This window comes from Triticum aestivum, chromosome 2D, assembly GCF_018294505.1.
Source record: "Triticum aestivum cultivar Chinese Spring chromosome 2D, IWGSC CS RefSeq v2.1, whole genome shotgun sequence".
Classification (NCBI taxonomy): domain Eukaryota; kingdom Viridiplantae; phylum Streptophyta; class Magnoliopsida; order Poales; family Poaceae; genus Triticum; species Triticum aestivum.
Genome location: NC_057799.1, coordinates 276,627,236 through 276,635,760, shown reverse-complemented (window position 1 = coordinate 276,635,760; position 8,525 = coordinate 276,627,236). Strand labels below are relative to the sequence as shown.

General features: G+C 42.0%; 1 long non-coding RNA gene across 3 annotated transcripts; it reads right to left on the bottom strand.

Moving 5' to 3' along the window:
* Positions 1 to 3,973: 3,973 nt before the first annotated feature.
* Positions 3,974 to 8,325, bottom strand: LOC123052760 (uncharacterized). Of its 3 annotated transcripts, XR_006425042.1 has the most exons (6): positions 8,125 to 8,325; positions 7,869 to 8,030; positions 7,318 to 7,530; positions 6,541 to 6,608; positions 5,717 to 5,798; positions 3,974 to 4,360 (listed from the first exon to the last, which is right to left on the bottom strand). It is a non-coding gene; the product is annotated as an uncharacterized lncRNA (long non-coding RNA). The 3 variants fall into 3 exon arrangements; XR_006425040.1 differs by having other exon boundaries at positions 7,869 to 8,325; XR_006425041.1 differs by having other exon boundaries at positions 7,324 to 7,530; positions 7,869 to 8,325.
* Positions 8,326 to 8,525: the final 200 nt, after the last annotated feature.

The following is an 8,525-nucleotide window of genomic DNA, read 5'->3' as shown; positions in this document are numbered from 1 at the left end:
CTCATTCCGATACAATCCCACTCTCTCGCTCCTGCTCTCTTTTACTGCATTAGGACAACAACGATTCATCTGTTACTTGCTGCGGTAGCTGAACCCCTTTATCCTCTGCATGACCTGTCATTGCCACAGTAAATAGATGAAACCCACTAGCATGAGTAGGAGTTATTTGAGCCTGATGTGCCTACTCATTCATGCTTGTTTGTCATGCCTGCTATTGCTTAGAGTTGAGTCAGGTCTGATTCATCGGGAATGAATTGGAATTTGGTGAACATGTCCTACTGTTGAGAGCTAAGTGTGTGAACACGATTTGGTAAAGGTAGCTGTGAGAGGCCATGTAGGAGTACATGGTGGGTTGTCTCATTGAAACCGTCCTCAGGAACTGAGTTCTGTGTTTGTGATCCATGAACAGTTACTACCACGCATTGGAATGCTTAAGTGCCCCTCCCGACTTATTAATCAACCTGATCTCTGTCCAGGAGTTGCAACTAGTTTCTGGTGTTTGTAGGTAGTGTTAGTAGTCTACCAAGTGGCGCCCGGTACAGGTGGGCTTGGGACAGACTAGGCACACGTGGCCTGGTGTACCGAGTGGCACCCGGATGGTGGGCTCGGGAACCCTGCACACATCGTTTGGGGCCGTGAGCGACACCCCGGCCGGATCTCCTTGCGGATGGAACCCGAATAGGCGATAAACCTGGACTAGAGACTTGTGTGGTTAGTCAGGTCGTGGCCGACTCCCTCGCCAGGCTTCCGCTTGAAGGTTGCCGAGGTACACGAGGTGTACATGGTGGTAAGTGGCGAGAGCGTGTGTGACGAAGTACACCCCTGCAGGGTTAATATGATCTATTCGAATAGCCGTGTCCGCGGTAAAGGACTTTTGGGTTGCCTGTACAGTTCATAGACAAGTGAAAGTGGATACTCTAAAATGCGCAAGATAAGCGTGAGTGCTATGGATGGTGTTCTCGTAGGGAGACGGGAGCAGATCCATAGTGGTGTATTGATATGGTGAATATGTGGACTCGTGTGCGCCACCTCAAAAGAGTTACTTGCAGTCATAGTTAGGATAGCCACCGAGTCAAAGCTGGCTTGCTGCAGTTAAACTCCACCACCCCTTTTGTTGATACCGATGCATATGTAGATAGTTCTGATGTAAGTCTTGTTGGGTACATTTGTACTCACGTTTGCCTATTTTATGTTTTGCAGAGAGACGTCAGTCTCGCTAGTAGTTCCGTGTGGACTTCGACGTTTAGCTTGATACCTCAGCTACGATCTTGTGCCCTCGGCAGGATCTAGTAAATAGTCAGGCTTCTCGGCCTTTTTCATTTGTAGATGTCTGTACTCAGACATGTTAAGCTTCCGCATGTGCTTTGACTTGTATGCTCTGAATGTTGGGTCATGAGACCCATGTTTGTAATATCTGGCTCTTCAGAGCCTAATGAATAAATACTCTGAGTCGTAGAGTCTTGTTGTGATGCCATGTTGTATTTGCACATATCGAGCATATTGTGTGTATGATTGAAATGCTTGGTATGTGTGGGATCCGACAATCTAGTTGTCTATCCTTAGCAGCCTCTCTTATGGGGAAATGTAGTCTAGTGCCTCCTTGAGCCATAGTAGTCCGCTACAGCCCGGTTCACCGGAGTCCTGCTAGCCCAGCACTACTGCTCTGGACACTTGACTGGCCGGCATGTGTTTCATATCGTTCCTGTGTCTGTCCCTTCAGGGAAATGTCACGCGGTGACATCCGGAGTCCTGCCTAGCCTGCTACAGCCCGGGTTCCCGGAGTCCTGTTAGCCCAGTGCTACAGTCCGGATTCGCACGCTGCTGACCGACACGTTCGATGTTGATTCATGTATGCTTGTCCCCATACGTTAGTGCCGTTTTGGGTTCACAACTAGCCATGTCGGCCCGGGTTCTATGTCATATGGATGCTAGCGACATTGTCATATACGTGAGCCAAAAGGCGCAAACGGTCCCGGGCCATGGTAAGGCGACACCCGTGGGAGTACCGTGCGTGAGGCCGCAAAATGATATGAGGTGTTACAGGCTAGATCGGTGTGACTTGGAATCGGGGTCCCGACACCGCCTCATCACAAACAGTTTATTCGAGTGAACTGTATGCCGTATATCACACACGTCTTCATCTGGCTGCCCGTTTCTTTTGTTCCGCCTCATCGCAAATAGTTCATTGAACTGAACCGTATGCCTCGCGTCGCACACGCAACTAAAATCTGAACCGTGTTTTATGTATCTGCCATCGCAAAAGTTTTGCATCTTTTTTGTTGGTTTTTTACATCACCGTTTACGATTAATGCATCGCACATAGTTTCGTCGAAGGGTCTCTGATTGTAGTGTCGCGTTAGCAACATCCTGCAATAGTGCATGTGCATCCACCGATGTATAAAGGGGTGATGCACAGTCTGTTGCAACAAACAACCAAGCAGCATATTTGTGTTGGTCCCATTTTTCTTCTTTTCAGACACCTTTCCCTATGTGAGGGTAGCAAATCTAGTCCTGCTCAAACTCTATAGCCTTGTCCCCCACCCGCAGAAAGATTAGTTCCTTACAGATGTGTGTACTGCATTTGTCATTGTTTTCCCTTTTCGACCAACATAGGTGTTGGATAGCCAGTTTGTACTACTTTCCCTCCTTCCTTTCCTCTTTGAACCACGTCCTAGATTCATGATATACAACTGCCCCCCCCCCCCACCCACTTTGTTGTTTGATCCAACACCTAGATTCGAGTGCAGAAGCGAAAAAATCCACATCCAGCTAGAGCAATGCCTGTGCATTAAGTAAATTATATCTTAGGGTTGTCGGGGTGTGGCTCGGTGGGTGGCAGGAGGCCAGATCTTCCCACACTATGTATGGTAGCGAGGAAGAAGGGGCCAAAGGCCCTCCCGCGCCGTTGCTGGGTGAAAGAAAACCACGGCGCCGGTAGTGGCTTCCCTCCCTCACCGATGGTGACAACGTTAAGCCTCCTTCCCTTCCCCGATGGACGGGATCCTACCGGCTCTTTGACCAACAGTGAGGGGGGAGAGAGAGAGGCCAACGCAATCTTGTTTAGATCTGGAGAGGGTGGGAGAGTGCGAAGAGAGCAATTACAAGCGCTAAGGCTCTATCGTGTATATATATAATAGAGAGAGTGTGTGAAGAGAGCAAACCCTAGAAAACAACACCTGAGGCTGCGGCGTGTATATAATATAGTTGGAGTGGTTTTCTTTTTCTCTCCATAAAAATCGTTTTAAATTATGCATGAAACAGAACTCTTTATTTAACATACTAGTGAAGAAAAATACTAGGGCAATGTTAATACATGAAGAAAACTTAACGCTCAAAGGAGTCAATTCGCAATTAACGATCCACACCTCCCGGTCGCACTTACTATCGTTCACGTGTGGTACACAACCCTCCGTAGTGAACAACAACTGAACCACACAGTCAAAATATCAGAAAGGTGGGTTACACCATCCTCCAATTTTAAATATTTTTGAGAAATTCAATCTATTATATTATTAAGACAAGAGACAAATAAGCCACCATATTCGTCCACACAGATTAAATTATCACAACCGTTTAGCTTAAAGGTTAAAGGCTGAGATTTAAAGATACAACTTACGTACAAATATTGTTGTGGTATAACTCTTTAGCACCGTCACGTAGAAATAGATATATTAATAGATATATGATGACAGGAGACAATTACAATAGACCAATTAAAATAATCGGAGCAGTACCCATCCAAAGTAAATCGGACCAGTATGTCCGACTGGCACATGAGTATGGATGGTGGACACGGTTCTGGAACACCTTCTATAATATTGCATCATATTAGGCAAGGCACTGACATATACATATATTATTGCACATAGAAACTATGAAGCACAAGGTGCATATTAGGCAAGGACACTGGCATATACCATTGCATGAAGAAAAAAGGAAATTAGATGATTGCACGTACAAACTGAGAAGAACATGAATTGGTTTCCTAACGCAATACACTCATCCGTAGTTAATGCAAACTCGGTAATCTTTGGACTAACATAAGCCACACCCACAAGAGAGAATCATACAAGATGGTACACCTAGGGAATCAACACACGCCGTCACACATCACAACACGAGTACAGCAGATTGAAGGCAGATCGACACAACAACATCCACACGCGCCGAGGACGATCAGTTGGACCAGTAAGGTGGGTAGGATGCCTTGCGTACCGAAGGGGACGGCAGAACGCCCAGCACATCGAAGGCCCCGAAGAAGGAACGACAGAAACACCATCAACTTTGGGTAATATAACTGCTTAATGTCTGCTCAAATCTTCACATCCCATGCTGTCTTCGGAACTTCCTTGCGAACACCCTATTTTGATGTTCATTCTCGATTAGTTAGAAGAACACTGTTTTTTAACCAAATTTCATTAGTGCATTATCAGATGAATCGCTCTTTTTAAAATTGTTTTGAAGGCAATAAGTCTTTATCGTAAAAGAAGCAGACAAACATGGAATAAGAAAGCAAAAGTAATGAGAACGTGGGATTCAATCAACCCTTCGACTGATGAACTTATAAGCATGGATATGATCTTGATGGATGAGCAGGTATTTTCTTAACATTATTAACAATGGGTTTCTTCTATTCTTAAAACTTACTTCTAAGATTATCTTTCATTCAATTTTTAAGGGTGATACAGTTCATGCTACTATTTGAAAGAATCTAATTGACACTTATAAACAAAATATCAACTAAGGTTCTCTGCTTTTAGCAATTTTAAAGTTACAGATTCGACAAAATATCACCCAGTTAGCAATGAAATTAAAATTATTTTTGTATACAATACAACCCTAAAGGAGATGAAAGGTTCCTCGAAATTCCCCAGATTACTACTTTGAGTTTGTTAGCAAAGATACCTACAAGAACGGCTAGAAAAAGAGCAACAATGCTCAGGTATGTTGATAGTCATATATCTTACTCCAAGTCATTACTTCTAATTTGAAGTCATATGTTGGCAGTTGTATTAATGGACTTCAAATGATTAACTTTATAATTTTGAAGTTATTTATCTTCAACTTTGTAGATGTCATTGGGTTATTTACCAAGATTATACCAATAGAATCAAGGACAACAAAGAAAAAAATAACTTCAGAAATGCGTGAGATTGAAATTCTAATGCCAGAGTAAGTGTATATCCATGCGTCTCAGTTCTCATTAAAGGGTAAAGACTGCTTTCTTTCACTTATATTATTGTTATCATTATGAATTATTAAGGAGTGAGAAATTAGAGTATCATTATGTGGAAGATGAGCTCATCATTTGAGGATGTAATTGGCAAGTAAACACTTATTATTGTTATCTAAACAATGGTGCAAAAATTCAAAGGTAAGTCGAATATGTTTACATGTCATTTTGCCATACCAACATAATAAATCTAACCGATTTATTCTTCTTCAAATAGGTTTGTGCCTAAAGTCAACTAGCGCAACAAGAATATATACCAATCTAGATATACCCGAGACCTGGGAACTTCGTGGCAGGTATCAAACAAAATTAGTAGGTATTGATCATATAGAAGTCCATAATATATCTATGTTTACTAATTTTTATTTATAACCACTCCACCGAAGAAACTTTACCAAAAATGTTGGAGATAGATAGAAGTACTCACGGGACACTGGAAGAACAAATGTTTTACAAAAGGAGAACCTTAGTAAAAGAACTTACTGGAATTAGGAATGACAACCCACCAGATCAGGTAATGCATCAGAACTCTTCTAAGATATGATAACGTACAAGCCTCCAGGACCTACAAATGTATATGGCATATTTCTATGAGTAACTACATATTATTTAAATAACTATATTTTCTTCATCGACTTTCAGTACGTTGTGTTCACAACAATAGCTACAATTGATTGGTTACAAGAAAATATTCAATGGTGGTACATGTCATGTGATGTTTGCAGCAAAATTGCTACGAAGGAACCACACAATTATTATTGCAAGAACTGCAATACATATTCAGAAGGCGCAACACCTTAGTAAACATATTCTCCTGATTTGATCATCATTATGTACTATCATATTTGTGGTGCACTAATTATATCTTATTTGATGAAGAGGCCGAAAGAATTCTCAATACATCTGTGTCATTCCTATTGAAATCCTTTAGATGGAAAATTTGAAGAAGTCCCAAAGATTATAAGTGAATTATTTGGACAAAGACTTATCTTTCGGTTCAAACTCAACAATAAGATCCTCACTCTAGGTATGCAAAAGTATGCAATAAAATAAACATGTGTGCCCGATGAGAGGCTTGAGAAGTGATACTTGGACCATAAAGCTTAAGAAGTAATGGTCTACCAAATTATTAAATTTATTATTTAAACACCAATTATTAAACCTTATATGGAAATATGGAAGCAGATATTTATGATTCTTTATCCATTGTGCCCAACGGGATTTGATGGATGATGAGGTGGACAACATGTTAAAATGAGAAACAACTAAACAGAATGAGCCTGTTAAAAAGGTGATTGAATACTTACCCGTACAACTTATGTGAGTTGCTCCCTGGGAAATTGAGACCAAAGGTATTGATATAAAAATTTCCTCCCTGTAAAGATGATTTAAGTGTTAAACATTTAGAAGAATTAGCATTGCATTTGTGTGCTTGGTCAAGGCTATTATGTGTCTAGAATATTTGCTAAAACTACCATCTAGCATCACTTAAAGCTGTTGCCTTGTGACCATGAGGTCAGGGGTTCAAGTCCTGGAAACAGCCTCTTACAGAAATGTAGGGAAAGGCTGCGTACAATAGACCCAAAGTGGTCGGACCCTTCCCCGGACCCAGCGCAAGCGGGAGCTACATGCACCGGGCTGCCTTTTTACCATGTAGCATCGCTTAAAACATACGAGAACAAATGTACAACACCATTTCAAAAGATTTAGTTCGAAATCAATCTGGAATACTATGAATAAATTAAAGGGTGAACATAGATGGACTGAGAATTGATCCGTATGAAGCCACGAAGAAAATTTATATCACGAACATGCGTAGCATGGTAGCTCACCGATGAAAAACTTAACTATTTTTTTGTTACTAACCCTCGACCAAAATTAATGTTTTCTCTGGGTGCACAACATTAATCAACTTTATCGGTCAAATTTCTACAGCTATTTTCTATTTCAATTTTTATCACGTATAATTCTAGAAGAATCTAGACATGGAAAACAAACGTAATGGAACTTTAGCAAACCGATTAGGGAAATCATCAATAAAAAGCAGAGGTCCTAGACTAAGGCAACAGAGTAGAAGGGCAAACCCGCACTGCTACTTGCGGCATCCAGCTTTGCCTGGTGTGCTGCGCTGCTCCACACAGGTTGCTGGCTCTAGGATACTCGGTTCACCTCGCGTACTGCTTCGCAGGTCGCGAGTGCCAGCTTCTCCGTGTAGTCGCGCCAGTGCTTATTATAGCCACCACATATCCTTCTTGGCTCCAAATCTCCAGTGGATCCAGCAGAAATCCAAGGAAATGCTGAAGAGATAATAATTAAAGATCAGTACAATGTTAACATGAAAAAAATACAAGTTCAATTCCCTACGGAATGAAAAGGAAATCAGTGGCTTATCAAATAATTATATAGTGTAGATCCTACAGATAATCCATACATGAACAAGATTGTACATACGAGGTTATCTCCTAACTTGAAATGGCAAGCGCAAAATCAACGCTAAAATGTAAACAAAAATGCTTTTAAATATCCAAATGTTAACTTGCTTAAATACACAAACTAAGTAAATCACATTATGAAGTACAAATGATGCAAAGCAAGAGCAGAATGGGAGCGTTCCGAGCCGTAGAGGGATTCATACCTGTTGCTCTTCCTCTTCCTATAAGCGACAAGGAACGACAGGCCGTTCTACTCAACGCCAAAGTTCACTGCCTGCACCCATGATCTCCCCGGCGACCGACATCTGCCTTTCCAGATCAGCGACAGTGAGATGCGATCTCGTTGGTGGACAGCGCAAGAACAGCTGCTCGAAAGAGTGGTCCCCTCCTCGATCAGAAATGGCTTGGAAGACGCTGCAGCACACACCAATTCGCCGGGAAATACGTGAACCAGCGTACCCTTCGTCAGCTCAGTCACTGCCTCCTCCGCCTCCACGCCTCCAACCTCCAGCACCGTCGCCACGGCAGCGCCGGCCATGACGAGGTCGAGCAGCCCGCTGCGTCCTCCCATGATCTCCCTTGCCCACCGTACCCAAATCACAGCCGTGTAGAGAGAACAGTACAGTAGAGAAGGGGATTTTGTTGTCGGCGTGATTTGGGGAAATGATAGCCTTTTTCTACTTTTTGCTATGCACATATTTTCATATTTGGGGAAACAACATGTACTTTGACGTACAAATGAGAAATACGTTCTCTAAAAAAGGCAAGAAATACGATACGTGACAAAACTGCAAAAAAAGGGAGTTATATATATTGGCACGATATTCCTATATATATTAACTATAATATAACTTGCTTAT